At 36.4% G+C, this 15,938-nt stretch overlaps 1 pseudogene across 1 annotated transcript; it reads right to left on the reverse strand.

The window, feature by feature from the left end:
* Positions 1-39: 39 nt before the first annotated feature.
* On the reverse strand, positions 40-4,387 carry LOC309808934 (ferritin heavy chain-like; annotated as a pseudogene). Its single transcript has 2 exons — positions 4,193-4,387; positions 40-638 (listed from the first exon to the last, which is right to left on the reverse strand). The product of its transcript is annotated as a ferritin heavy chain-like (transcript).
* Between the last annotated feature and the right edge of the window lie 11,551 nt (positions 4,388-15,938).

Here is a 15,938-nt window from a genome sequence, read left to right on the forward strand (position 1 = left end):
TCTGGTCACCCCGTGGCTCTGGGGAAGTCCAGTCCAGGCTCATTTCTTCTTGTCGCTGTCGCCCAGGGTGAGCTTGTCAAAGAGTTACCCTGCCAGCTCGATGTCTGGGGCCCCCATCATGCTCAGGGTGGTGACATGACCCTCCAGCTGTCTGATGAGCGCCACCTACTGGCTGAGGTAGTGAGTTGCCAGGAAGTGGAGCAGGTGGGGGTCGCACTTGTCGGTGGCCAGCTGGTGCAGTGGAGCAGGCTCCGGGTCGCTAGCTTCTCCAGGAACAAGGCGCACTTCATGGCCTTGAGGCCGCTCTTGCACTCGTCACTGACTGGCTTCCTGATGTCTTGGAAGTTGAGGCGGCCCCCCGCGCTGGTTCTGCAGGCGCTTCAGGCCCTGGGCCCACAGTGGCGCAGGAAGAACCGGCTGAAGTGCTTCAAGGCCACGTCGTCGCGGTGGAGGTAAAAGGCCACGGCCAGGCACACGAAAGAGGCGTGGAGCTGCAGGGTGAAATGGCTGTTGACGGCGGCCTCGCAGTCGGCGTGGTAGCTCTGGCGCACCTGCGAGGGCGGCGCGGGCAGCGTGGTGGGTGTGAAGGCCAAGGTGAAGGCGAAGCCGCGGGGCCTGCGGTACCTGTCTCGGAGTCCCTTTCACGTGATTTAGCAATTTCCTTCGTCTTGGGTAAGTGCAGACTTCTCTTTTGTTTGTCAGAAAACAAAAGGCTTAGGTGTATTCTTAGAGAAAGAGCTTAACTGTGTGGATGTATTTATCCCCTCCAGCCTCATTTGTCCTTTCACTGCCACTCAGCAAGCATTTTTTTTAACCCCTCAATGATGTTGTATGGAATGAGCCACAGTGGTAGGAAATACCATTGATCTCAAATTATCTTTCATTCATTCATTCAGTAAATATTTATTGATTACTTAGTATGGCCCAGGCACTGGTATGGGATTTGGGCATATATTAGTAACAAAGAAAGACAAAGTCTGTTCCCATGAGGTTTGTATTCTAGTGGAGAAGCAGACCAAAACAAAACAAAACAAAAAACTACTGTTTTTCTCCCTTTCTTGTCTCCAGTAAATACGTATAAGATATTACACATGTATAAGTCAATATTTTCTTAGAAGTTAAGGATGTTATAGTGGAAGACATAAGACCAATCTAGGTATTTATAATTAATTAATTCAACAGCCATTTCTAGACAGTATTCCAAATATGTGTCAGTGTTTGACTCTGGAGATACACAGAAGAATCAGACATGGTCTCTGTTCTCAAGGTACAAGAAAGAGTGATGGACTGTTTTAAGTGCTCTCAATGGTTTTAAAGTTTTTGGATAAAATAGCTGTTTTCACTTACAGTTTTATTACCATGACTTTGACTAATGTACTTTTTTGGGGGGTCCCTTTATTTCTCTTTGAAAGCTCATGCTGTGCTATAATCATTGTTTATGAAGGAAGCAAAGGATCAAATATCAACTGTCACTTTGTACACTTATCTGAGCAATTTTAGAGGCATTTAATTGTTGAGTCTGTAAAGAAATAGAATAATAACAATGTCTATTTGATAAGTTGATGTTAATGATAGGATCATACATTAGAGATGGAAAAGAACTACATGATCAGTTTCTCAGTGAGATAAAATTGTATTCTATGTTTGCTTAACACCAGTGTTTAGTCTTAATATAATTGCAATCTTTCAAAAATTTCCTTGGAAGAGTCCATTGTAGACTTCACTGGAAGAATCTATTTAAATAGAAGAAATCTTGATTTTGTAGAACATTTTCTCCTTATGTCCCAAGATCATTTAATAATTAATTTATCTGGACAACTTTACTCTTCAAATATTAAAATAATACTATTGAATGGTTGTATGTCTACTAAGGGGTGATAATGGTGTTTCTCAGATTTTTTATCCCTCATCATTACTCTCTAGGTTAGAAGATAATGTTAAAATACATGTTATAACTAAGAGAAACCTAAGGTTTAAAATCTAACTTTTTAAAGGGAAATCAATAAACTAGCATGAACTGGAACCTCAAATTTCCATGAAGGAAATATACATATATCTAAACAAAAACATTGCATCCAGTTTTTCTTTAATGAGGAATGTAAAGCTAAATACAAACACAGAATGAAAAAACTTCAGAGCAGATGATGTTTTTAGAAAAATTTTAAATTTTATTTTTTAAATGTATTTATTTTATTTTTAAATTTTTGGCTGCATTGGGTCTTTGTTGGATGTGGGCTTTCTCTAGTTGCAACGAGTGGGGGCTCCTCTTTGTTGCAGTGCATGGGCGTCTCATTGCGATGGCCTCTCTTGTTACGGAGCACGGGCTCTAGGTGCTTGGGCTTCAGTAGTTGTGGCATGCCGGCTCAGTAGTTGTGGCACATGGGCTTAGTTGCTCCGTGTCATGTGGGATCTTCCCGGACCAGGGCTCAAACGGATGTTCCCTGCATTGGCAGGTGGTTTCTTAAGCACTGTGCCACCAGGGAAGCCCCCGAAATTAAAAAAATTTGATAATCAAATTTTATAGTTTATAACTTGGTCTGTGCTAAGATAATGTCTTTTAAAATATCAATATAGGACTATAAGATGAAGGTTTCTTTGAAATGTTTGTGGTCAGTGTTGGTATTATGTTAGGATTCTCCAGAAAAACAGAACCAATAGAAGATATATTTGTATATTATATAAAATAAGGAATTAGCTCACGTGATTATGGAGGCTGACAAGTCTCAAAATCTGCAGTTGCCGTACTTGAGACCAGGAGAGTCCATGGTGTAGGTCCAGTCCAAAGGCCAGGAGGCTCAAGACCCAGGAAATTCAAGTTGAAGGCAGGAAAAAACAATGTCCCTGCTCCAAGGCAGTCAGGCAAGAGGAGTTCCTGCTTACTCAGAGGAAGGTCAGCATTTTTATTTTATTCAGGCCTTCAAATGATTGTATGAGGCTCATCGACTTTAAGGAAAGCAATCTGCTTTACTTAGTCTACTATTTCAAATGTTAACCTCATGGAAAAACACCCTTTCAGGCACAAACGATAACATTTGACTAAATATCTGGGTACCCCCTTTGAAGTTGACATATAAAAATTAGCTATCACAGTATTACTCATGATAAATGCAGAGTCAACAAATAAAAATTCTCATGCTATAATCTGCAAAAACTGTTTTGACTTTCAGTTCCCTTCATTAATTTACAAATGTTACAGAACTAATAGTTACACAACTGATATTAGACAATAAGTTCTGACTCCGTGTCAATGATTAGCTCTCATTCATTCATTCAGCATATTTCTACTGAGCACCTATTATATGACAGGTATTTTATAGGTACTAACATAAAAACTTGTTCTGTAAGCTCCTCATATTTGTATTTCTTTTGTAGCTAAGTGCTAGTAAATGTTACATATAATTCCTTCTTTGAAAATTAATAGATGAAGTAGGATCAATGGTATAATCTTAAGGAAGTAGACCATAAGTAGCAGCAGTCGGTGGCTTATCTCACTCTCTGTGTTTTGTGTGTGTGTGTGTGTGTGTGTGTGTGTATACATATGTATAAATCAATCATTTAATGAGAGGTAGTGAAAAGTGATACATCGATATTCTATATCTCTGGGCCGTTCACTCTGCATTACCTCATTATTACAGATACTGGATTAGATTATTATTACCCATATTTCACAGATAAAGAAATTGTGAATTAAAGTATGTAAGATGATCAAACACAGAGCTTATAAATAGCAGAGAGTGACACTCTGAATTGGATTCCTCTCTAGGTAGTTTGGGAAGTTTGGCTGGACCATGAGCTCCATTAGAACAAAGACTGTTCAACTTGTGATGCTAAATTTCACATAGTAGGGGCTCAAAAATATAAATTAAAATATTGAGTGGCCTATGAAAAGCTTTAGTCTCATTATTTCTCCAAATTAAAAAAATGAGTGGGAGTAGATGTTGAATATATATTTAAACTCTATTTCCTTTAGAAGGAAAAAAAATCAAAGACACCCAATGGTGATAAATTACTATTATAATTTTAGTTTAATATGCATAAACATAAAACCAGGCATAGAAATTGGTATGCTTTTATAACTGTAAACCAGACAATTTGTAAATATATGCAAATAGAACTATAAAACTATTAAAAGTAAGAAGTTCCAATTATGCACCCGATTATGCTTTTTGTCTTAAACACAGTCCCTTGTCACTGAGAACACACTAGTTGACGAGATGCAGGTTCCCTTTCGAGTGTGCCGTGTCTGTGTCCCGACATCCGTGAAAGATCTCAGTGCTCTACCGCCCTTCTGTACTGAAGACATGACGTACTTTAGCTCATATGATGATTCATAATGTACTTTTGCTTTCAGGTAGTGGAAGTCATCATTCAAATAGTGTCTGTCCATGTTCTTTTTTATTAGTTTGTGAAAAGTAATTCTGATGCAGTTTGTTGATTTCATGAAATACCATTAAAAGCCTCAGTAACTTCAATAACTGAAGAGGCTGTTCAAACTGGGAATTGAGGGGGAAGAGAACTACTGACAGAATTTTAAGGGATAACACTCTTCCCTTTGAGTTTCATTCTATTAAACTATTTTTCACCTCCCAGTCATCACTTTAAAAGGAAATTTTAGTGTTTGCAGCTGGTAAAATGTGACTATAAGGGTGGACATGCGACAGTTGTCCTTTTTACACTAGAACATGCCAGCCTAGCAGCAGTCACACTCAGTGTGATTCAAAACACACACGCAGGCATGGACAGTGAGTTTGTGCTGCTGCATTGAGCTATAGACAGATCCAGATAATTCTGAAAATGCTTCCAGTCATTTTTCATTTGGATGTAAACACAAGAACAGATCCATGGAATTCACCAATACAGGTAGAGAACACTGAGTTAGAATGGCATGGACACACCATATATCTAGTCAATAACTATCTAGGACCTAATATATTCCAGCTTTGTGCTAAATGCTGAATGATTGCAACAGGCGTTGACTTTAATCTCATGGGCCCTAGAGTCGGTTTCAGTTCACTATGTTCACTGACAGAATGTATATGTGATGAATGTAAAATTAGATGCTAATGAGTTGATAATAGAATATGTATATATATATTGAAATATTCATATATATTCAATAATATTTTGTTTGAAATCTTTACTACTATTGTCACAGATACAGAAATTGCTATAGACGTTCTCATACCTTTTCCTACATAGCAATTAGGTTTAGGGAAAATAATTTTGGTGGAATGGTGTTAGTCAACCTACAAATCCAGAATGTCTTGGTTGAAGGTGTAGATACTTTGTTTCACTAAAATCAAGTGTAAGTTTTTCCAAACAAGTTAGGAAAAAAATGCAAAATCCTTATAAAATGTTCCTTATGATTCCATACCTTACTATACTATTAACCCAATGTGTTAATAAGCTTGTATTTAATGTAATCATTATTCTTCATAATTTGACATAAGTAATGTGCTCTCACATTTTAATTTTCTAATTTTTTTTTTTTTTTTGCAGGACGCGGGCCTCTCACTGTTGTGGCCTCTCCCGCTGCGGAGCAGAGGCTCCGGATGCACAGGCCCAGCAGCCATGGCTCACGGGCCCAACCGCTCTGCGGCATGCGGGATCCTCCCGGACTGGGGCACGAACCCGTGTCCCCCGCAACGGCAGGCGGACTCTCAACCACTGCGCCACAAGGGAAGCCCTAATTTTCTAAACTTTTAAACCATATTCTCAATGACTTATTTGCTGATTTCCTTTTTTATAAAAATATGATACCTCAACCAACCACTGTTAAACTCAGCAAAAAGCAGTTTCCAAAGTAAATGTTTTGTAAAGTGTTTCCTGTGTATTACTCACATTTATTACTTTTCCTCTGACCTTTTTATATTTCAGTTCATACATGAAAAATAAACAATGTCCTTTTGACTTATTTTCTTGAAGTCTTTTGCCATTTTCCAAATATATCTGAGTAGTTAAGGTCAGTTAAACCTATTTAAAGTTTCAAATTTCTAGGAAATATCTGATATTTAGTAACTTTCTGCCCAAATGATTTTAAATCTCATTTATTATAAAGTGAATTAAAAGATTGGCATACGTTCTTTAAATAGAAGGATTATCAACCTGCTTTTGCTAATGTAGATGGTGCTCTTCAGTTCTGATTTCATACATGACAAACAACCCAGGATTAAAGGCTCATTAATAATCTGCCAAATACTGTCAGCTGTATGACTCAATGCTCCATTAGTAATGTAATCCCTTGATTTTCTTCTGCCAGAAAAGTGATTCTTTGAAACCACTGGCAGTAATATGAATTTATACATTATGTGTGTGTGTGTGTGTGTGTGTGTGTGTGTGTGTGTATCTCTTGGAAGACTGAACGCCAAGACAAAACCTTGCATTCCTTTACAGGACGTGCAATGCAGATCTATTGTGGAGTAACTGCTGGATCTGGGAAGGAAGGTGAGGCTAAAGGCAGCCCATTAGAAAGGGAAGAGGCTGTTGGAACTGGGAGTTGAGGGGAAGAGAACTACTGACAATTTTAAGGGATAACACTCTTCTTGCCTTTGAGTGTCTGTGTGGTAGAGTCCATGGCCTAGTGTAGAAGGGGGAAGCTGTACTAGAGCAGCTTCTGGTGGCGGGAATATTATTGTCTTATACATGCAGCTATTGAAACATTGCTTAACATTCCTCAGGTCTTAACTGTCAAGGACAAAAAACAGTAATGATAACTGGAAATGTCAGTTCCACATCCACAATAATCTATTTACAATTGCTTCCCTCTTTCACGAGTTCTCTATCAATTATCCACGCTTTTATCCCCCCCCCCCAAATCATCACTTTTTCCTTAATCACATGTATTCCTCAGTTATGCTGTAGAGAACTGCAATTTTCCCTTCGTGGCCCTTCCCCCTTAATCCTTTTTTTTTATTTTCCACATTAACAATCCCTAATTTTTAGAAAAAAAGACAATAGTATATAAATGAATCAAGGTGCAGAATTCCTCAGATTATAAAAATCAATTCCTGGAGCGTTATTGATTGGTAACTATATTGATCACATCAATGTAAGTATTTTAATCAGTCTGTCTACAGAGATTGCAGCTACAAGATAAAAAAACATAATCAGTTTATTCAGTTGTTACAAATGTAGGAGGGGGAAATGGAAATAGGATTAACAAGATTTTATGCAGAACCAAGAGTCCACTTCCTTTTCTTTCCAGAGACACTATTCTATAAACCATGGTATTGCTTCTCCTAGCCAGACTATGAAGCATGTTTGGTTAGATTACATTTTGAATTATACCAGTTCCTTGGAGTAAATGTCTCTATGGGACACTTGGGTTTATAAAACTCTGTTTCATAGCTGGATGATGTAGAGCATCCCTCAGACTATCTTGTTGCAAAAGAATGCTGTTGGGTCAAATGAACAAGAGAAAACAGGTAATAATATAATATTAGAACTCTCTACAAAATAACATCTCAATTCACATTTTGCGCTACGTTCAGTGACATCTTAGAAAACCATTCTGTGTGTATGTATGTATGGAGTGCACAGATTCGTACGTACATATTGGGCTTTGATCACGAATGTTAATGTTCGCTAAAATTTGTACCTTAATGTGGATTGTAGTATGAATATATATGTAGTAAATTATTATAAAGAGATATGATTATTAATATAAAATAGTATTCTGTATTTTATAATTAGGGTTAGAGTGGTATAATTTAAAAATAATAATAATATTGAATATTTTTGCCTACCCTTCCAATATTGGACGTTAGTTAGGTAAAGCAGACACTAGTGGAAACATGCATCTTAGCTGATTGTGTATGTATATACTCTGTCCATTTTTAATTCTTTAAAAAATACAAATGTTGTATTAGAAGCCATGGAGTGTTAGAAGTCAGCGGTAGTGAAAAACTGAGGTTATTGATGATTTTGTGTTTTCATATCCACAATATGAAGTGATTTTGGAAGTTTTTTGCTAGCTACTAGAAAATAAGCTAAGATTTATGTTAGCTCTTTGAATGCATCTACCGAAGTTCCATCACTAGGAAAGTGAGGTCACCCTTCTTTGATTAAATCATCAAACATAACATAGTACCATTTACATGTCCTCAAAGTTTTATTACAACACAATTAATAGCCAAGATTTTAGCTATTTACAAGGTCTTCTAACTATATACCAGATAGTTTGATGTGTACATGGCATGAACTACCTTATAAAATAGAGCTGCCTCTTTTTATTTTCTAAATATTATAATCTATCTATATTAGTGAACTGGAGCTGTGGATCAGATGATAAGATATGCATAACTGTGTGCACTGAGTGATTGGAATGCCACTTGTTATCTTTTTTCTGGAAATGTCTATATAAGAAAATAAAAGGTACTTTATAGAAATATGAAAAACATAGCAGCCTGATACTGTTCATTCTTACCCTTTTTGGGAATTTGAATAAGTAATTTATTCTCCCTTAACCTCAAGTTCTCTATTTAAAAAAGTGACCTTGGACTAGATCCTGTTGCAGATACTGTGGTCAAATGATTTTATGCCCAGGGATTCCAGCCGTTGGCTGTGAATCAAAATCAGTTGAGGAAATTCTGATTCAGCAAGTTCGGGGTTGAACTCTGGCATATGTACAGTTGACCCTTGAACAACTTTGGGGTTAAGGGTGTGGACCCTCACACAGTCGAAAATTCAAGTATGACTTTACAATCGGCCTTCCGTATCTATGGTTGAACATCTTCATATTCAGTCAACCCCAGACTGAGTAGTACTGTAGATTAAGTGAACCCACCCGGTTCAAGTCCGTGTGGTTCAAGGATCAACTGTACTTTTAAGAAGTGCCACAAGTGATTCTGATACTCAGCCAGGATATGGAATATTGATTCTATGCTATTTGATGCAAAGAACAAAATGGGAATCTCTCAGTCTATATATTGATTATAACTTATCTAAATATCATACCTTACTAAGAAAAAATATCATTGGGTGTAGCAATGGTAAAATAGCTGCAGTGTATTTCATTATAAGAGAAGATGGTTACAGTGTTACTGGTAGAAAAATGATCAGAATAGTGTATTAGTTAGGGTTCTCCAGAGAAACAGACCTAATAGGATATTTATATTATATTGTATTGGATTGGATATATAATAGGTTATTGTATTTTATATAATAGGGTAAGCTATCGTATTGCGGTTGACCCTTGGACCATATGGGTTTGAACTGTGTGGGTCCACTTATCCACGGATGTTTTTCAGTAAATACTGCAGTGCTACACGATTCGTGGTTGGTTGAATCTGCGGACGCAGAACCGGATTATGCAGTTTTTAACTGCACCCTAACCCCCATGTTGTCCAAGGATCAAATGTATATATGTGGGGAGGGGAGATTTCTTTTAAGGAATTGTCTATTGGCTTTGGTTTATGTGATTTTGGGGCTTGGCAAGTCAGAAATCTGCAGGGTAGGTCAGCAGGTTGGAAATTAAGGTAAACGTTCATGTTGCAGTCTTGAGTCCCAAAGCTAGAAACTCAGACAGAGTTTCTCTATTGCAGTCTGGAGGCATAGTTCTTTATTCATGGGAAGACTTCAGTCTTCATTCTGAAGGCCTTCAACTGATTAGATGACGTCCAGCACACTATGGAGGAATCATCTGCTTTTCTCAAAGTCTACTGATTTACAAGTTAATCACATCTAAAATACACCTTGACAGCAGCTTCTAGACCAAAGAACCAGGCACCATAGACTAAGTTCACATGTAAAATTAACCATCATAAATGGTAAACATGAGTGAGGGCTAGCTGATGCAGGCAGAAGAATGCCGAAGTGGGTTCATTCAGAGGGAATGTGATTGGGTGTCAGAGGAGGGCTGGCATACGCTGTGTGGGTGGAGGAGGCAGCAAGGTTGTGGACTACTTGAATCTGTTGGGGCTCAAAACTGGTGCCCTGAGCCAGCATGAATTCTACCACAGTAAATGTGGTAGGCAACTGAGGGTGGGCAGAGACACAGAGGATGTCATACTTGAGACCAATTAGGCTTCATTTAACCAGTGAGTTTCATCACGTTGATTTTCATAGTTTATTCTCATTCCCTTGTTCATCTGTTCATTATAGAACACTCCAGTCAGAGCCTTTCAACTTGCTTGAGCATTTGTTTATTAGCTTAGTGGTGTTGGTTTTGGTTGTCAGTACAGCACTCTTCATTTTTGGAGTAGTATCACTTCATACTAAGGCAGTTGTTGCCTATTGATTGAACAGGCCCGTTGTAATTTCTCTGCACTCCATAGCAATATCACTTTTCTTCAACCCAGGAAGGGTTGATTGAATAAGCAAGTTGCTTCCACTTTTAGTCTTTGAGCTGCCACTTGGATACTTACCATACTTTGAATCCACTTGCCAAACTATCATGACCCTGTTATCCTGTGTGCCCACCAGTTATATACATATTATCTTTCCTTACTATCTTGCATATGCTGAATTTTGACTTTCTTCAAATTTGGTTACCTTGGATAATACCATTACTACTTTGGTTTTTAAAGCCTTTAAAAGTCTTTTGGGACTATAAAAGGCACAGGGCTCTAGAAATGGAATCCTCAGATTTTGGTGTGCATAAAATTCACCTATAGCTATATGAAATGCAGGTTCTTGGCTCCATTTCTAGAAAATTCTGATACAATTTATATGGAGAGAGGGGGTTTTGCAAATCTGCACTTTACAGGAGCTACAGTTTCTACTATGCTTAATAGCTATTCTGTGTTGATTCATCATAATGCAATGCAACTATGCACTTAAACAAAAACTAAACCTTCTTTTGAGAATATTAGATTCATCAAACAGTTGCAGAAATAGTACAGAGAGTTCTCATATACTCTTCACGCATCTTACTCTAATGTTACTATTTTACGTAGTACATATGTTAAAACTAAAAAGACAGCGGTGCATTACTTTTAGCTAAACTCCAGACTTTATTCAGATTTACCGATTTTTTTTTTACAATTATGTCTGTTTTCTGTTCTCGGACCTAATCAAGTATATCACATTGAATTTAGTTATCATCTCTCTTCTATGGTCTCTGACAGGTTCCCAGCCTTTCCTTGTTTCCCATGACCTTTATAATTTTGAGAAGTACTGGCCAGCCTTTTGTAGAATGGCCCTGAATTTGGCTTTGTTTGCTGTTTTTCTCATGATTAGACAGACCAGGGTTTTGGGGGTTTTGGGGAAGATTACCATAGAGGTGAAATGTCTTTCTCATCACCTTGTGTCAGTCATGACTTACTGGTGATGTTAACCTTGATCACTTGGTTAAGGTGAGGTCTGCCAGATTTCTTCACTGTGAAGTTACTATTGTTCCCTTTCCATAATCTATTTTTTGGAATCCAGCCAATACTCCGAAGAGGGAGCTTAAGCCCCATCTCCTGGAGGGAAGAGTATTTACATATGTTATTTGAAATTCTTTGTAAGAAAGATTTGTACCTTTTTCCCCATTTATCTATGTATTCAGTTATTTCTATCAGTATGGACTCATGAATATTTATTTTATATTTCTCTATAACTTTAAAGTTTAATTAATTTTATGACTCAAATTGTTCCAGCTTAGGCCATCAGGTGCTCCTTCAGTTGGGTTCTTGTGTCCCTTTGATCTGCCTCTATCCTTTTGATTTTTGAGTGCCGCCTTATTTCCTGTCCCTACATAATGCTCCAGGCTCATCTTGTGTTTTCATTGCCCCAGGCCTAGAATTAGTCATTTCTCCAAGGATGTCTGGTTTTTGTCATTTTGGAGAACCATGTTTAGAAACTAAGGCCTGGATGCTAGCTGTGTTTGTTGCTACTTGGTGTCATTGTTTCTAGTCTGTCCGCAGAGTTATGGAATATATGCATGTATATTAACCAATATATACACACATATCTATAATCATTTCTATAGGTGTCTATCTCTATACCTATTAAACTAAACGAGAGTTCATAGTAATGTCTGACTCTAATCCAGTATCACATGGTTCATTCTAGCTTTTGCCTCTTGCTTATTTGTAACTTCTGTTACTAACAGTGAGAAACCTGACTCAAATTATTTACCATTTATTTACTTATTTGTTCTACACTAGTGTAAATGTGTTTTCATATTTCTTAACTGTATTCCTGTGAGAAACAAACTTACCAACTAAAATGGTGTTTATGTACAGTTATTTTTGCACCTAGTCTTAGATTTACCAATCAGAACATCATTTTCCAAAGTCACTTATGTCAGTTCCTTTTTCTCCACCCCCTTCAGTGCCGTTTTATCATATATTGGGAATACAGTTAAATTTATTTGTCCCAGTATGCATTACATCCAGGATACTCTGATTAAAAATTGCATACATTAAAGTTCACCCTTTGATGTACTATTCTACGTGTTTTGACAGATGCGTAGTCATGTATCTTATGCCTAGTACCATACAGTACAGTTTCATCAACCTAAAATATTCTCTGTGAGTGGCCTTTGTAGTCATTCACTCCCAACCTCTGACAAATGCTGATTTGTCTTCCATCCCTATAATTTGTCTTTTCCAGAATGTTGAATAAACGGCATCATACAATATGTAGACTTTTGAATTTGGCCTCTTTGACTTAGCAACATGCATTTAGGATTCATCCATGTTGTTCTGTGAATCTATAGTTTCTTCCCTTTTATCCCCTGAAGTATCCATCATCTCGAATACCAAGTTTGTTTATCCATTCACCTGTTGAAGGATAATATGATACGATTATTTCCCGTTTGGGACAATTATAAAAAAAGCTGCTATAACCATTTGGGTATAGGCCTTTGTGTGAATATAGGTTTTCAATTAGCTGGGGAATATGATTGCCTGATCCTATTGTAAAACTATGCTTAGCTCTGTAGGAAACTGTCAAACTGTCTTCCCAAATAACTGTATCATTTTATATTCTCACTAGCAATGAATGTATGTTCTTGTTGCACTTCAACAGCATTTGGTATTGTCAGTTATCGGATTTTAGCTCTTCTAATAGGTGTGTAGTTATATCTCATTGTGGTTTTATTTGTATCTCTCTAATGACATATGATGTTGAGCATCTTTTCATATGCTTATTTGCCATCTGTATATCTTCTTTGGTAAAAATATGTGTATATGTATTTTTCTTTCTTTTGTTCTTATAGATTGTGTGTGTGTGTGTGTGTGTATACACACATATATAAAGTTAGGTTGCTTGTTTTCTCATTGTTGAGTTTTAAGAGTGCTTTATATATCCTAGATATGAGTCCTTTATACAATATATTCTTTTGGAAAGTAAAAAAAATGAAATGGATACAAGGTACAAATAAAAGTTTTAATCAACAGTCATATGAAAAATTTTGAAGCTGCCCAGTTGAACTTTAGGATATTTTAGAGAAGTGAATACTCATTAGCTTGCTAGTTACAGTATTATTAAAGGGAATGGTTGAAACATTGGCTCTTATATAAGTTCCTCAGAATTTTTCTAAGTAAGGAAGCTAAAATTATACCCTTATGAAAATTCTCTTACTATATAAATAAACATGAAATCTACTAAATGTCTTGAGACTTTAAAGCATATTCCTATAAATAAATGAAAATATTTGTGAGATATAAGAAGATCTCTATGACTTTTGCTTCCCCTTTATGCGTTGAATATAGTGTACTTCTGTTTTCTAATTCTAATTATACTGTATGAAATAGCAATATTATACTGGATGCTTATTCTGAGACAGATAACATGCAAAACCATGTTACATAAATTATATTGATTTACAAATAACCCATTTGTTTGATTTCATACGAAATTTAGAAAGAATCTATATTGAGTCCAGTTTACAGAGGAAGAGCCAGAGGCAAAAGAGGCATTTATCATTCCTCATTCACAAGGAGAAACTAAGGCATACTTGTTAGTTAGGTAGAAAACATCATTCAGCTACATCTAACAAAGGAAATGATAAATATTCCCTTGACAAGTTAATAAACATGTTTAGAACAATTAATTCTGTCATGAAAAATACTGTGATAAAAGAATAATCCAAGATGAATCAAATCTTTAGAAAACAGCTTTTTCATGGGCATTGTTGTAAGCACCATGAAAGAGATAAAAATCTAACTGTTATTATTCATGGAAAAATCAAGGATTGCAATTGGATCTATAGAGTAACAAATATAAATCTGTGATGTTAATCACCTACTGCTTAAGAGGTAAATGTCTCAGTTTCCAAAGTCTTGTGTATTTATTTATTTATTTTCTTTATTTTTAAAAATGTATTTATTTACTAATTTATTTTTGGCTATGTCGGGTCTTTGTTGCTGCATGCGGGTTTTCTCTAGTTGCAGCCATAATGTATTTATTTTTATTTCTTTGGAGATTTATTTTCTTCTTACAGATCATATGGTATCACCACTGTTTAAAATTCTCATATTATTCTTTCATTTAAAAATTATTTTGCTAAAGTACTTAAAATTTTTATACAATATTAAAGGTTACTTTCCATTTACGGTTATTACAAAATATTGGCTATATTCCCCGTATTGTACAATATATCCTTGAGCCTGTCTTACACCCAAGAGTTTGTACCTCCCACTCCCCCACCCCTATATTCCCCTTTCCCCTCATGTCTGGTAACCACTAGTTTGTTTTCTATATATGTGGGTCTGCTTGTTTCGTGTTATGTTAATTAGTTTGCTGTATTTTTAGATGATACATATAAGCAATATCATACAGTATTTATCTTTCTGTCTGATTTATTTCACTTAGCATAATGCCCTCCAAGTCCATCCGTGTTGCTGGAAATGGCAAAATGTCATTCTTTTTTATGGCTGATTAGTATTCCATTATATATATATTTGTATATATATATATTGTGTGTATATATATATATATATATATATATATATATATATATATATATCACACCTTCTTCATCCATTTATCTGTTGATGGACACTTAGGTTGCTTCCATACCTTGGCATTGTAAATAACACTGCTTTGAATATTGGGATGCATGTATCTTTTTGAATTAGTGTTTGTTTGTTTGTTTGGTATATACCCAGGAGTGGAATTGCTGGGTCACATGGTATCTCTGCCATTCGATTTTTGAGAAAACTCCACTGTGTTTTCCACACCGATTTACTTTCTCAACAACAGTGTACAAGGGTTCTCTTTTCTGCACATCCTCACCAACATTTGTTATTTGTTGACTTTTTGATGATAGCCATTCTGACAGGTGTGGAGTGATATCTCACTGTGGTTTTTATTGGATGGGCCAAAAGGTTCGTTCAGTTTTTTCTGTAAGATGGCTCTAGTAGCACTTAGTTGTCTTTAACTTTCTTCAAAACAATTTTGTTAGATTGTATGTGACAGCTGTCATATCAGCATGCATATAAAGAAAGACTTATCAAAATTGGTAAATTTTTGTGTAGCCATTTTAATATTGAAGATGGAAGAAAAAAGCAACATTTTTGGCATATTATGCTTTATTATTTCAAGAAAGGTAAAAACGCAACTGAAATGCACAAAAAGATTTGTGCAATGTATGGAGAAGGTGCAGTGACTGATTGAACATGTCAGAAGTGGTTTGCGAAGTTTCGTGCTGGAGATTTCTCGCTGGATGATGCTCCATGGTCAGGTAGATCAGTTGAAGTTGATAGCGATCAAATCGAAACAGTAATTGAGAACAATCAACATTATACCACGTGGGAGATAGCCAACATACTCAAAATATCCAAATCAAGCACTGAAAATCATTTGCACCAACTTGGTTATGTGACTCACTTTGATGTTTGGGTTCCATATAAGTTAAGTGCAAAAAATCTTCTTGACCATATTTCCACCTGCGATTCTCTACTGAAACGTAATGAAAACGTTGCATTTTCAAAACACATTGTGATGGGTGATGAAAAGTGGATACTGTACAACAATGTGGAATGGAAGAGATCATGGGACAAGCGAAA

The sequence above is a fragment of the Mesoplodon mirus genome (assembly GCF_964341445.2).
Source record: "Mesoplodon mirus genome assembly, chromosome: 7".
NCBI lineage: Eukaryota > Metazoa > Chordata > Mammalia > Artiodactyla > Ziphiidae > Mesoplodon > Mesoplodon mirus.